Consider the following 11,382-nt stretch of genomic DNA (forward strand, 5'->3'; position numbering starts at 1 on the left):
ATACAGGAAACAAACAGGGAAGAAATGTTTAACACACAGAAGAATTCTAACAGTACACTAGCATCTGCCCTAAGAATGAATATAAGATTAGAGTCACATTATTATAAAAAAGATATCTTCTTTGCATTTAGGACAATAGAGAAAAATGAGTCCAATCAGAATATATGATCTAAGTGTATATACATATGAATCGTATTATAGAAAATACTTGATTGAGCTATATTTTTAAGATGATTAAAATGACTCACAACTTGTAGCCAGCCAAAAGTTTTTCCAGGTGTTCTTATTTGTTCTTTCTTTCTTTTCTGTTTTGGTCTAGATTTGATATTTCCAAAGTCAAAAGTTACATAAGTCCCTGTAGACAAGGGGTGATTTATAAGCAAAGAGGGTCATCAAGATTAGGATGGAGTTCAAAAGAAGCAATAAGAGAGAAACCACTTGAGAAAACAGAAGTCATTTTATGTTCCAATAAGAATTCCCCAAGCCTATCATTCTCAAAGCAGGCTGTCCAGAAAATAAAACCTTTTCTTAAAAATAAACTTTCAGGTTTGAAAAATATTTTTTGGTGCAAATGATAAAGTTAGAGCTTTCTGACCAATGGGCTTCCATTTTCCAGGGATAATTATTAAACTGATTAGGACAGATACTATACTTGATCTTAGCCAAAAGACCGAGAAGCGATTCCAGACAATTATTAAAATATGAGAAAATGAGGCAGTAATACTAGAGGTAAATTTAAAACGTTTAGTTCTTCCTAAACAGAGAATTGACATCTGTTCAGACAGTTTGGTGGGCTGCTTTTTTTTTTTTTTATTACATTCTGGTTTATACTTCAGTTTCTCTCTAGAAAGATTTGCTCTGATGCATTAATAGGAAACCTATTATTAAAATTCACCAAAGATGCATACTCCAAATTCACCTGTATCCATAGTAAAGATGACATTTCACCTCCATCATTCTGCCTTTTTTGTTCATCGAGCTTATTTGATATGGAAAAAGAATGCAATAACATATATTGAAGGAGGACACAGGAGAAGAAAGAGCAAACTGGAATGACTCCTTCGGAGGGAGCTGAGATTTGCTGCAAAATTGGCATGTGGCCCCTTAACGCAGCAGATTGAGAGCCAGTAGACATTGAGGAACAACCATTTAAGTATCGTGACAGCTGTATTCAGCCGTCAAAGAAAAGTTGGACAGACTTCATGGCGGATGACTGGACAGATCAATGTAAAAACTTGAAACATTACATTTGAGTTTCAAGGTAAATACTTTTCCTAGGTAGAGACACTGGTATTTCCTGTGTTTTCATGAAAAATGCCTGATAAATTAATACAATTTGCTTCTAAGAGAAGACACAGACAGGATGACATATTAAATGTTCTTTAGCTCAAGGTCTACTCAGAAAACAGACTCAACTCAAACTCAACTCAAAGCTTGTGTGAGGCTAGTTTATTATTATTATTATTATTATTACTATTACTATTATTTTTAGTTTATTTTTTGAGAGAGAGAAAGAAAGCAGGGGAGGGGCAGAGAGATAGAGAAAGAGAATCCCAAATAGGCTCCGCACTGTCAGCATAGAGCCCAATGTGGGCTCGAAACCATGAACCGTGAGATCATGACCTTAACCAACTGAGCCACCCAGGCAGCCCAAGGCTAGTTTATTTTAGCATGTGATCCCAGGTAGGAGATGGAATGCAGGGCAGTGAGAATAGAATAGGGAAGGAGGAACCGCCAATGCAAGGATGTCATGGAGTTGGATGTTGTCCAGGCAACTGTTACCCATTCCCATTGAGACCTTCTGAGGACCTTATAAAATGGACCACAGAATTATCTACCCAAAGATGAAACAGGGAGATATGTGTCCAATACTTTTTGGCCCTGTTGGTCCAGGGTGGCCCTGTTGGCGTTAATTGTTTATACTTCCAGATCATGAGGCAGTCTGACTAGATGACATTCCCCACATGGGTCTTACAGGAACTCCAGGGCAAGACTCACATTGCAAGATCCTCAGCTTGAGGCAATGCTTTTGGAGGTTGCACCTGAAAAAGCTCTCTAAAGTTTGCGTGATGCTGACTGCTGTGACCAGAGGATTTTCAAATAGTGTACAAGTTGTGTCCAATGTAAAGGATAGTCAGAACGATAATACTAAATTGAGTCTGGGATGGGATTAGTCTGATGAAAGACAATTTGGTCAGAGATTTAATGATTCTAATGTTACAAAAGTCAGTGTGCCCTACTAGTGCATTTGATTCCCAGAACTAATCCCTTTTTATTACTTTTTTCCTTTATATGATGAAGTTATTTTCAGAAATAATTATGAATTTAAATAAGTAATAGTAATGGTCAAATAAAGCCTACAGTGATTTTTTTTCTTTTGTTGAATTCTGTACTTCTAATAATACAAGTAAAATAATATAAATATTAATAATATAAAATAATGTAAATAATAGACAAAATTTAAGACACTTTAATTTTAAAAATCTGTGTTTTTATAAAATATTTATAAAATATTTAAAACCCATAGTTTTATATCTATATACTGGTCTATCACAGAAATGAATGATAACATTACATTTTAGTTTTGAGCCTTAAGTTCTGAAAACTTATCAAAGGGTTTGTCAAAATCTATATTCTTCATATATTGATGTTTAATAAATAGCATAGCCAAGTTCCATTTTTCATTCATGATTGATAAAGTATTTTTAATGTTTTTTTTTTAATTTCAAAAGGTTGTTTCACTTGATGTGGCAATTATACAAAATAAATTCTTTAAATTTTTTTTTTATTTAGAGAGAGAAACCATGAGTGGGGAGGGGCAGAGAGAGAATCCCAAATGCAGAGAATCCCTGCACTCTCAGTGCAGATCCCAATGTGGGGCTCAGTCTCACGAACCATGAGATCATGACCTGAGCCGAGGTCAGATGCTTAATCGACTGAGCATGCAGGTGCCCCTACAAAAGAAATTCTTAAATATAATAGTTTGTTGGAGATTCATAAAAAGTAAATTTTGGAATAAAATACAGACATTCCCATAATGTCTATGTATTTATTTCTTCAGGTTGATTCTGGCAGATTTTCAGTATTTCTATAGTTCAAAAATATTTTCACCAAATAATTCATCATACATTTCTGTTACATTTGATAAAAATATATTTGAAGTTTTCTTCTTCAGAGAAAACTCTCTACATATAAGTGTACATTGACTTTATTTGATCTACTAATTTAGAATAATTGCCCAGTTGTTAATGAAAATAATTGAGACATTCAAATACTGTATCTTTGACTTTTTTCTGATGACCTAACACCATTATCCTTTATCATTTCTTTTGGCATTTATCTTCTGCAAATATTCATTTCCTTACATTTTATTGTTGCAGAGTTACTAACCTCCATTGTTTTCTGAATCAATCTTCAAGTGTTAATTTAAAACTTGATGTTTCACTCTAAATAATTCAAATCTTACTCTGGTTGTTTGCAATATTTGTGTCACTTTAATATTTACATTTCAAATTTCACTTTCAAATGAGGTAACTCAGAAAAGACATAGACAGCAGAAGATAATATCTGAGCTGATGTTTGTGTGTCCCTTTTTCCTTTGAATCAACCAGTACTTCATGGATTGAATTAACTTTCAAAATGTGTCTTTCCTGTGCACTCAGCTTCATAATGAGCACTACATATTTTAAGAAAGTCCTTAGTGATAATATCTACATTCTGCAGCCTTTGCTATTGATCAGGTGAACCTGAAAGGATAGGTTTATTTTTCACAAATTCCAAAATACATTTTCCTGAGGAAATCTTCTAAAAGAGTGAATTCTCTTAAGCTTTGGGGGAAAAAAAATTGCTCAAGGAGCAAATGAGAATTAAGGATTAATTTATTTCACATTTTTCCATCATTTGTTTTGGCCACAGTTATACTGTTGTCATATTCTTGACCATTGGACAGTCGTTTCAGGGAATTTCCTGGAAAGGAGAGAAAAAGCTCAAAATTAATTTCTTTATCTTGACCACCTTCAAGATTGATATATTTGATCAACTTGTATAAATGAACAGAGTATAAAGCTTTGGGAATGTTAAGAATTTCAAACTACTTTGCATTTTTAATGCAACTATCTGTTCTTTGAGGTAATTTTCCAGAAGATGAATATAATTATTTAGACCATAGAAAAAAAAACTAGCATGGTAATACATTACTGCATAGTAAAACATTACAAAATGTTCCTTTGACTTTGGGTCATAATTTGAGAGTAATTTCTTCAACTTCAAAACAGTGTTCTTTATTTGCTAATGACATATGGTTTTTATGATCAGGGAAAGGATATTTTATTTGGCTGAAAGCATTATTAACTCTAAATAGGATCTAAAAAGTCATTTTTTATTCATACACATACACACAAACATATATCTACATGTGTGCATATGTATGTATATATGTGTGCATATATGCATATATATGTTTTCGTATGTGGTGTAAAAATCTTCCATTTTGTAAGAAGATAAATATTGTTCAGATGTCTTAATATCAGGGACTTTAGAATATACTTTCCAGCAGGTTTTAAAATGATTTATTAAGCTGGACATGCCAGGTTTTGTTTCATTACCAGTAAACTAATAAAATATATAATTTTTTCAGTTTCTAAACAACTCACATAAACTCTCAATTTTCCACTATATGGAAAATATTTAAAGAGTCTAAAAACCATCAAGTTGACAAGAGTTGACTTCCCTCCTTTGTTCTTTTCTCATTCTCATTCAATTGTATAACAACATTTATTATAATATGGTTCACTTCTTTTAAACGGGTTTAATACCAATCACCTAGAACAAATATTGACTAAGTAGTGAAATCATAATACATTAAAATTTCTTTTATCATATCTTTTCCTTCAAAGGCTTAGCCAAGCATCTCCTTATCATCATCATTATCATCATCACTATTAGTGTTGACTTTTGATGATACTTACTTTCTGTTCAAAATTATCAAACTTGAGAGAAAAATATTCAAATTCATCCTTTACCTGTATCACTTAAGCATTATTCTTTCTTGTATGCATTCTTAGGATTGTATGTGCAATCCTGATTTTCCTATAATTGAAGAACTATATGTAATATTTTATATATTACACTTTTTAGAGTATGTTCAATGATTCAATTACCTCCTGTATTGACTTCTATTTCCTGTTTTACTCCACTAGAATGTTATCACTTCATGTTGACAAGGTACCTCACATTAAAGTTCTTTACAGAACTTTACAGAACGTAGAATTATTATGGTTTCACAATAATATAGAAAATGACTTTAGGCTACTCCAAATTCCTGGAGAGGGAAAAAACCTCAAAACACAAAAAACTATGTAGATAAAGTTTTATAACAAGTGAATGTCAAACTTTCATTAGTTTGATATAATTATTTAAATTACTTTTTATATGTTAATAAGTTTTTTTCTCACAACCAAACATAAAATGTTTATTTTGAGTAACAACTCAATTGCTCCACTGGTGCACATTTTATTTTTATGACTTGTTTTCTGTTTTAAAACAAAAATTAATTAAAATAGAATAATAAAATCCAATTTTAAGTATGTTATTAAAATCAATAAAATATTATATATGTGGCTTAATATGAACTTTTCAAACAAAAATTATGCACTTCAGAGTTCATATATTATTTCACTCAGGTCTTAAAATAAAAATTCCAGCAGTCACATGGAATGACAAAATTGACCTAATTCAAATTCCATTTCTTTCTCTGTACATTCATTGTGCTGACACTGTTTATTCTGTGTCCACCTTTGGAAAAAAAAAAAGCTTGAGCTTTTTTCTGCCTAGATACCCTTAATAAAATATTCTGTATTTTTAATAAAATAAAAAAGGAAAAATATATAGATATTAATCTTATTATCATTATTTTGTCTGAAAAATGAAACATATAAGATTTATAGTAATCAAATGAACATAACTTAGCTATCTAATTGAATGACTGGTAGGGAAATTTGAGTGGTACAGAGGATTACCATATTGGATTTTTAAAAATATTCTAATAATATAAAATAACATGTGCTACCTATAAAATAAATTTCAACTAGAGGATAATAGAAAAATATAGCTGTATGTTAGTGATCCTTTCTGAAATGAGTATCTTTAAAATGAGCTAGCCTTTAAGAAGAATATTTATGAAATTCTTTTACATATTTCCTTGTAAGGAGAGGAAAATTAATATGTAGTACCACATTGGTTGGAGACACACTGTACCTGATGATATTTAGAGATAAGACTATTTAGAAAACAATGACTATAACTGGGTCCACATGTTGGGGGCTTACTGTACAACTGAGAGTTCTCTGAATTAACTTCCATATAGTGTACAATATTTAATAGAGGACACAATAAAATATGTGAATTGGAAGCACATGTATGTTTTTTTTTAACTTGACTGTAACCATGACATTTTTTGAACTTTAACAAATTATTCTCCGAGGAAAGAATAGTTTATTACTGACATTATTTAAAATTGCTGAATCATGGTGATAATAAAAATATAGAACAACTTTTATTTTGATATTTTATTATTTTTATAAAATATGTAAAGTCATGTACCCCCTTACTGCCTGCTCCTAGGCAGAATGCTACCTCTTTACTGCCCGTAAGGTGATATAATGGAAAAGTGACACTGAATAGGATTTTCTGTAATAATCAATGATTTGGCAAACCTAATACTCATTGACTTATTTCTCACTGTAGGAAGCCTATAAGACTGACTTTAGAGAAAGTTAGAAAAAAGAAGTATCTGAGTCAGAAAGTAATAAGAAAGAAACAAGAAAGATAGTATTCAGAACTTGTTAACATGACCAATTTAAGGAGCAATTCAAGTAGACTAATTTGAGAAGCATGTTTGAGTTTTGTGAAATTAGCGCATCCTTTCTCATAGAATCAGGAAAAGGCAAAGAAACGAAAAAAAAAACATTTGGAAGATGTTTGTTTGTTTAGGAAAGTTGGCTTCTTAAGCCTAAGAAATTCCATGATAACATATAATGGTGGCAGTCCCCATTTTGCCTTCCATTGAGTAGACAATTTTGTTTTTTCTCTTGTGACTTAAGTACTTCAAATGATGTTTACCAAGTGGAATGCCTAGCACCTCATAAGTATTCTAAAATGGTATCCATCCATGGTCTGATAATAATAATTATGATTATAACTTTCAACAGATTCTATATTGTATTAAGATGTTCGATATGAGGTAATCAGCTTAAACTGATGCCATATACATCATAATCATTTTTACAAACAACTCATTCTTAGCTGTATTTCTCATTTTCTTTTTTTTTTTTTTTTTTTTTTTTTTAACGTTTTTTATTTTTGAGACAGAGAGAGACAGAGCATGAACGGGGGAGGGTCAGAGAGAGGGAGACACAGAATCCGAAGCAGGCTCCAGGCTCTGAGCTGTCAGCACAGAGCCCGATGCGGGGCTCGAACTCACGGACCGTGAGATCATGACCTGAGCCGAAGTCGGCCGCTTAACAGACTGAGCCACCCAGGTGCCCCTATTTCTCATTTTCAAGTGTGTTGATTAACTGAACAGAAGTATCTCATCAGATCTTTTTCTATTTCACCTTTTTCATACGTTCAGTCTTCATTTAAATGCAGTGAGGCATGCTTGATATACGCCTAAGTGGAGCTTGCACATTTTTGACTCTGTTCACTGAGCTTAAACAGCTCTCCCTGAAATTGGGTTGCGTTTTTTTTTTTTTTTTTTATTGTTGATTCTCTTCTCTTCTTAACTACTGTACTGCTTCAAAGCCTTCTTACAATCTATGTGTCACTGCCATCAAAAATGAAAGTTGAGCTATGAATTTGGGAGTTTGCCATCCTTATGAGGAACAGAGAAAGACTTCAAAGAGCCATTGCTAGGAAGCTAGGAAGGAATGCTATGAAAATGGTATATTTTTATACTTGATACAGATTATAGCTCCCAAATAGATGGTATTTAGAGATCAAAATATTTAAGGATAAATGAATACCTATTATTTCATAATTGTTGGTGATAATTATGTGTTAATAAGCCAAGGAATTTCTTCATTTGCTACATTTCACTTATTCTTCACTCTTTCTTTCTTTTTAGGACTTACTTCTGAATCCTAAGCTAAGAAGGTGAAAATATCTGAAATAGTCCATGATAAACTTCTTCAGTTCTAGCATACTCTTTAATTGCATATACCTAGAAGAGTATTGTAAGGTCTCTAGTAGCCTGGAATACAAGAGAAAAAGTTAAATTGAGATAAGCTCACAGTTGAGGTTTTCTACACTGTAGACTTAATGAAGCTTATTTTAGTTCCATACATGGACCATGCTCTTTTCTCACTTCCAGACTTCAACATTGTGGTCTCTTCAATTCTGTAGACCCTTCTTCCCCACTTTTGATTTAAAAATATATTAGAAATTTGCTTTCTCCTGAATGTCTTCCAGAGCTCTTATACTATTATATCCCCTTATTTTGTGCTTCTGTCTTACCCCATACTTTTCTCTATTGTTCAAATGTTTGTTTTTTTTTTTTTTAAGTGTCTGTTTCACATCTGAGAACCTGTAAGCAATGTGAAGGCTGAGATCTTACCTCTGATGATAATAAGTGGTGATAGCTCTTGAACAGGTATTTAAATGAATGAATAACAATGGAAAACACATATTGAGGGTTCACACAACTTAGAGTGGCAATCACTGATAAAAACCAAGTTTTCTTATTTTTAGTACAATTCCTATTCTGTCGCAGTACATTGACCTAATTAATCATGATCCTCTGAGTATGTAAGTTATCAAAAACTGAGAAAGAAAAAGAAAAAGTGGTTTTAATAAGCCATTTTTCTAAAATCCATTTTGGGGTTAATATCCATATTCATTTTTACTGACTTTAGTAATTCAAGTGCATTAAACTTGCTCTAGAATTTGTTACTTATTTTTTTCTCATTTACATCTCTAAAGAGAAAGAATTCTATCAATGAATAGTGAATCACAACAGCTGTACTTTTATTGCTAAGCAGATATATATAGTGCTATAAATAAATCAATATTTTTATTTGTGTGCTATGGCCACAGTATTTTTTCTCTGTTAAATTAAGCCTTAATGAATTTTGTAAGTGATCTTGGACTTCAATAAAAAGTTCATCAACAGACTACAAAAGTATTCCTTCATGAGGTATTAAAATAGAAAAATAGCAATGGTAGATAGCCTGCTTTATAGAAGGAAAAACACCCAGATTTTAAAGATCCTATTTTGATGTCATTCTCTGACTATGCTTCCAGAAAATTTCTGAGGACTAGAGTAGAATAACGCAATGTTATGGAAGAGAGACAGTATGGGTGTAAGAGCAGTAGAGAAATAATGCAGCATCCCACCAAAGAGAAAGAAAGGGAAGCATACTCTCTTAAGTTGGGACACTTATACTAGCTAATAAGTGCTTCCTTTAAATATACAACTTCTCTCATAACGAGAAAATAAAAATACTGTAAGTCAAGAGAAAAAGGTCAGAAAGGGTATTTCTTATTTTTTTTCCTCTCCTTGCAAGGAAATATGTAAAAGAATTTCATAAATATTCTTCTTAAAGGCTAGCACATTTTAAAGATACTTATTTCAGAAAGGATCACTAACAGACAATTATATTTTTTTATTATTATCCTCTAGTTGAAATTTATTTTGTAGGTAGCACATGTTATTTTATATTATTAGAATATAAAAAAAAAATCCCAATGTGGTACTCCTCTGTACCACTTAAATTTCCCTATCACTCATTTGATTAGATAGCTAAGTTATGTTCATTTGATTACTGTGAATTTTATAAGTTTCATTTTCCAGACAAAATAATGAAAACAAGATTAATATCTAAATATTTTCCTTTTTTATTTTATTAAAAATATTTGATTAGATAGCTAAGTTATGTTTATTTGATTACTATAAATTTTATAGGTTTCATTTTCCAGACAAAATAATGAAAACAAGATTAATATGTAAATATTTTTCCTTTATTATTTTATTAAAAATACAGAATATTTTGTTAAGGGTATCTAGGCAGAAAACAGATGTTATTTGTAAAGGATCCAATATTAGCTTAATTTCATGCTTTTTTTCCCTGAAACTATTTTAATAAAAGGCAGTGGCACAATTTCCTCAGAGTTTGTAGAAAAATGTTTGTTCCTCAATACTTATATAGATAGCTCTACTTTATTTGAAAGAATGAGATGGACTCAGACCGGTAACAACGACAAAAATAATTAAATTGTAACTGAACACTATATATATTTTTATTTAAATTAATTTTGATAGTGATTAGATTATTGAATCATTAAATTTTCTAAAGAAAAACCAGGAAACTTGACTTTAATAATGAAAGCACACTAACAATATTAAATTACAAGTTAATTTTTGGAAATGTTATTTTTCGGAAAAAATTAGTCTTCTGTTTTTTAAATTTACCTTAGCCATTGGAACAAATTAAAGGCATGAATTGTATATGTTTCTAAGACTTGAATGGTTTGTTACTAGAACCCCAGGGGACTCAAGTCTGCAAAAGTAGTGTGTGTCCTATGTGTCTTAACTACATCCCCACTAATGTAGGAAGAAATGGTGACCTAAATTAGTGTGGAGAAAATGCTCGGTTATCCATGATGTCCTGTCTATGGTGAAGGTGAGGTGAGAATTCTGCTGGTGGTTTGGTTCCCTTTGTCACTCACATTTCTCTGAAACATCATACTTCTGGCTTGATTATCTAGTCCACCGCTCTTTTACATCATCTTCTACAAGTGAATGGAAATATTAAACTGAATTTATTCTTTCAAAATACATTTGTGAATATCTACTCCACATCATGCATATTGAAGTATTAATGAGAACTACTTTGCTCTTTCCTAGATATGGAAACATATCAAATAAATAATTATATGTAGCAACTGAATTTTTAATAAGAGCTATCCCATAAAGAATACCAGAGGGAAATGGAATTTAAAATAGCAAGGTGGAAAGGGGAGATAGAATCTATAGCTCTTGTTAATTATGTAGATATATCAAAGTTTAAAGTGAAGTAGAGCAGAAAAGAAAAATAGGTCCAGCAAGTGGAAGAACATTTTCCTGAGAGGAAAATTGGGAAAAACTATATTTAATTCTATATTCGTATTGGATTTTTTTAACATTTAAAAGAAAGTGGTACCCAAATAAATAAGGCGTTGGATTTAAAGTTATTTGAACTCCGACCTCCTCTTATTAGATAGAACTTTTATTGCCCTGTGGTCATATCCCCTTTTATAGTAAAGACAAATATGTCTGTTTTGCTAAAATCTCTAGGAATTTGTGTCAGAGTTTAATGTACCAAAAAAATTATTCATAATATAACATAT

At 31.4% G+C, this 11,382-nt stretch overlaps 1 pseudogene; it reads right to left on the minus strand.

Annotated features, from left to right (window-relative positions):
• Positions 1-469: 469 nt before the first annotated feature.
• Positions 470-682, minus strand: LOC128775232 (U2 spliceosomal RNA; annotated as a pseudogene).
• Between the last annotated feature and the right edge of the window lie 10,700 nt (positions 683-11,382).

This window comes from Panthera pardus, unplaced genomic scaffold (assembly GCF_024362965.1).
Source record: "Panthera pardus isolate Hobbes unplaced genomic scaffold, ASM2436296v1 HiC_scaffold_6, whole genome shotgun sequence".
Lineage (NCBI taxonomy): Eukaryota > Metazoa > Chordata > Mammalia > Carnivora > Felidae > Panthera > Panthera pardus.